The sequence below is a fragment of the Etheostoma cragini genome, chromosome 6 (assembly GCF_013103735.1).
Source record: "Etheostoma cragini isolate CJK2018 chromosome 6, CSU_Ecrag_1.0, whole genome shotgun sequence".
Taxonomy (NCBI): domain Eukaryota; kingdom Metazoa; phylum Chordata; class Actinopteri; order Perciformes; family Percidae; genus Etheostoma; species Etheostoma cragini.
In genome coordinates this window covers 28,459,181-28,464,163 of record NC_048412.1, presented here as the reverse complement: position 1 = coordinate 28,464,163, position 4,983 = coordinate 28,459,181, and positions in this window count along the sequence as shown.

Here is a 4,983-nt window from a genome sequence, read left to right as displayed (position 1 = left end):
CGAGTCCCAGACAAGTCCGAGTCCAAATACTAGCGAGTCCGAGACAAGTCCGAGTCCAAATACTGGCGAGTCAGAGACAAGTCCGAGTCCAAATACTAGCGAGTCCCAGACAAGTCCGAGTCCAAATACTAGCGAGTCCGAGACAAGTCAGAGTCTAAATACTAGCGAGTAAGAGACAAGTCCGAGAGCATAGAGAAACGGTACTACAGCCCTGTCACATTGTGTACCACAGGTTTATGATATATGATTCAATAATTCATGCATGGAAGGATGAAGACTCATGCAGTGGTTGTAAATAATTCATTAGTCCTCTGCTCTCAGATCCTGGTCCAACAGTCTTCTAGGATCTGGATGGTTGTATCCTGCAAATTTCCTTTTTACCAAATATTTTTCCAGGGAAAATCCTGTCCTAAATCTTTGATGGACTGTAAAATGCTGCAAAAAATACGCCAACATTTTTGTAAAAAAGCCTCAAACAACCTGGAAGACTTTTCAGATCTAATGATTCTTTAGTAAGTTTTGTCTTAAGGGTTTTTACAGTGTTATTCATTTGTTATTCGTAGCTATTCCAACGTTTTAGACACAGATATAATGATAACGGTCCTAATTGATGTCAAATTGCAAATTTGTTTATTTAACCCTTATGTTGTCTTGAAAATCAACGCTTTTTTTCAATGTTTTTAACTTTTTGTTACGTTTTTGTCCCTTTTTTCAACACTTTTGACATTTTTTTTCAATGTTTGCCACTTCTTATCTCCTAACATATACCTCCCTCTCCGTCTCTGCTGATTGGGAATGATTGAGATTTCTCTTGCACAGCTACCAGAAGACTTACAGCTTTTAGACAGGTTGCTCACGTCACATCTACGTCTTAAAGCTAAGTTGGAGTCTGCTCTGTAACGCTCAGCATCACCGAGAAATAGCTTCTAACAGACTTCACTGGTCTCCGTCCAGAGCAACGGGAACTGTTGGTCCATTTCTTTAACTGTCTATGCTCAGAGGGGGCAACGTGAGTCTAAGTTCTTCTTGAAACCAGAATAAGACGAGTGAACATAGTTGTCTGCTGTAGGTTTTAGTCGTGTGTACTCTAGTCTGTAAATGTCCCGTGGAGGTCTTTATTGGAGCTCTGCAGTCTTGGCTCATCGGGCCGGCAAAATGAAGAATGAGGCTGCTCAGTAATCACTGATAAAGACACTTTGTGTGAGAGCATTGACGGAGGCGTCTAATTACAGCAGGAACAAAAAGAAGGAGCAGCACCAGAGGCCTCGGGTCTAATCACCGCCAGACGCTTGTAATTGCAAATTTATCTTGCGGCCCCGAAAGGAAAAACAATTAAACACGGCACGCTGTCAAAGAACAGACAAAGTGTTCATCAAGATAACGCGACGGCTTTCATGTAAAACACTAGACTGTGTAAGATCTCAGATCACACACACGGAGGATTGTTTGGGGGGGGGGGGGGGGGGGGGGGGGGGGGGGGGGGGGGGGTTTGACAGTGACTGGGGTGTGTGAGCAGATCATTTATAGACTGCTTATAAATATTGTGCATTTAGAGAATATAGAAAAACATGCTTAAGGTCCTGTTTGTTTAAGAAACCAGAGGCAGAAACAAGAAAACCTTGTTGTCAAATCACTCCGCCCAAGTAGCAGAAGTAGCAGTGCTTCGGCTTCTGAGAAGTAGTTCCCATCTAACTCCGGGGAATACATTAAATAAGCTGAAGTCCCTAAAGGTCGGCGGGTTCCTTGATTTGAACTGAAGGAATAAAAATAAAAATATTTTGGGGTATTGTTTATTCTGATGTGTTAGCAACAAAATGGGAGGAAATGGTGAGAGCTAACTAGAAAATGCATTTCCTGCAGAAAATGCGTGGGAATGCTGAATAGCTGAATTGCCAAAGCTAAACTAGAGAAATAGCTTAAATCAGTAAGAAGAAGCTTAAGTAGTAAGAATAGTTGAAAAAGTAGGAATGGCTTTAATAAGTTGAATAACACCACTAATGTAAAAAAAGGTGGAAAAGTAAAAAAAAAAAAGGTAAAGAATTTAAACGCTAAAGCTAAACTGGATAAAGAGCTTAAATCAGCAAGAAGTTGTTGAAGTAGTAAGAATAGTTGAAAATGCTGAATAGCTGAATTGCTAAAGCTAACCTGGTTGAATAGCTTAAATTAGTAAGAAGAAGCTTAAGTAGTAAGAATAATTACAAGTTACAGTTATAAGTTGAATAAATACCACTGTATCATAAAGAGCTAGAGCTAGATTTTAAAAGTTGAACGGTTTTAATAGCTGAAAGTCTGCAGAAGATACGGATAACAAAAAACATATGGAATAAAAAAAAAACCTAATGGGGTTAAAGGCCTTTGTTTGTTTATGTACTACAGCGGGAATCAAACCCCCGTCCCTGACCACTGGGCCATCCTTAGGGGTTAACTGTTTATGAGGAATACATTGGTTGAGTCATTGCTGTGGGAGTTGATTCAGTAATAACTTTGGGAATTGTGGGCATAAACCATAATCATTATTGTGGGACAATTGTGGGAATGCTGTGCAGCGGCATTCCCACAATTATTAGGATTAGAGCTTATACACAAAGATCCAAATAGTATTCCCAGTGATATTGGTTTTGAAATGTAAAAATACATTTCTCAGGAGATTAGATGACTCTCAGTCATTCCTAAAATAAAGAAATAAAAAGGGATAGGGATGCCTTGGCTTTCGTCGATCCTCCCTCCGTCTCTGGAGCCCTCGTTTCCAAACAATTTGGCTCCAAAGTGGAAACTGAAAACCCAAATTGTAGCTCACACGCTTGCTGAAATCACAGCAGTGGGTGATGTCACCGCCTCGTGTCCCGTCGTCGATCATCCTGAACAAATCTACCCACAAGGCCGTGCCTCAGCCCTCTTTTCCTCTTCCTCGCTGCCGTTCCCGTCCATCTGGCAGTAGTTAAAGATTAATACGCTGGAACCTGAGAGCCGAGGAGCCGAGGACCCGGGAGAGGTCTGGCGGTCTCATCTGGGCAGAGACAGGGACAGCTGCAGCCAGAGCAGAGACATCGACCTGGACGGAGAAGTGAAGACATCGGCATTAAAGTTCACGGGGTTCAGAACAGCAAAGTTTCCGTCCACGTGTCAATCAAATTATCTGAAGTTCGGTAAAAACACTCCTGTGAATAAATCGCCTGAAAGTGTTTTTCCATCCAAAGCCGATAAAATCCTGTGGTGATGAACTTTGGACACAGCTACGCTAGTTGTTTCCTCCTTGCCACCTTTAACCTCTTAATGCTAAGCTAGGCTAACCGCATCCTGACTCCAACTCCTGACTCCAAGGGCTTTGAAGCCAATTGAACAAAACGGCCAAACAGGGGAATTAAAGCGTCCGTGTGTGTGGAGTGATGCCCTCTGGCCCCAAAAACACTTTCCCCCTCAGACTACCGTGACAAAAGAGACATGTGGAAATCCGGGGATACTAACTCCGTGATGGCTTCATGCGCCTACTGAGCAACTGTCACAGACATCTACGGGGCGCCATCTCGAACTCTGCATCCAGCTGTTGTTATCCATTCATGCTACAGCTCTGGTCTGAAAGCCACAGGACATGTATGTCTAGAGCAGTGATTCCCAAAGTGGGGGGGGGGTCGCGAGCCAGAGAGGGGGGGTTGCAAGTTGATTTCCAGAAATAAAATTTAAAAATTTAAAAACGATTAGAAATAGCATATGTTAGCCATGATTTTTACACAAGATAAACCTGTTGAGTTATTCTGTTATTTTGTGTTGTCCACATGCTCGTGTTTGGACACGCCTTTAGTGCGTGCGCGGTTGCGCGCAATGTTTATATACGTTTATAGTGTGGGGGGGTCGCAAGTCCCTTGCAGAGTTACTTTGGGGGTCATGGGCTGAAACCCCTGGAACCCCTGGTCTAGAGTAAGCGCTCCCAGCTGTTGCAGAGACCTAGAGGCTGCAGATGTGCATGAATGGGCCCTGAGTCACTCGGATCAGCTGTCAGCCAGTTTAATATCTGCTGTCCCTCCCCAGTGCAGATATGGATTTACACTCATCTTACTCTGGGAGGTACCAGCTGGCTCCCGCGGGGGTTCTGCTTCCGGTTTTATTAGATAGTACCAGTCATTTAGGACTGAACAGCTGAGGAATCTGTTGGTTTTCTCGATTAAGCATTAAGTTATTTGGTCTAATGCCAGAAAAATGCATTCAGTATTGTCCGTTAAAGTAAAGTCAAGTAGGTCTAAAGTACAATAAGTCTTACAGTACATACAGTAAATTTGATCAACAAAAGAAATTGTATCACAAAAAATGGGCCTTCGAAATAGGCGCTGAAAATATTGATATTATAAATATCAAATAACTTTGGGGGAAACATCAAAAAAACACCCACAACATTGGACAAAAGTGACATAAATGTCAGAAAAAGCGATAATAGTTTTGGAAAACGAACTTGACAGGAAGACGACACACACAAAAATTTAAAGAGACACGCAAAGTGATTTAATATGTGGAGTTGGCTGGACTGATGATGATAGAGAGTGGGAAGGGGGGGGGGGATAATCTGCAATATATTGTAATTTCTAACCTTTTTTCCAACTTCTAAATTTTCTTAATTTCTAACGACGTCCCCAAAAGGAAACTTATCAACATCTGTTTCATCTTCAATGTTATCGCTGCAGAACAAACTGACCAACACATATATAATATATAATATATATAATATATAATATATAATATGTATGATATAATATATAATATATCATACATATAAAATATAGAATATATAGAATATAAAATATATAGAATATATAGAGTATAGAATATGTAGAATATGTAGAATATATAGAATATATAGAATATAGAATATGTAGAATATATAGAATATATAGAATATATAATAATAGATCCAGTATTACTGAAAATATTGTGATACTACGTATGGATTCCCCCCCCACCCCAGCCCCCCTATTAGAGAGTAGAGGTTAAGAT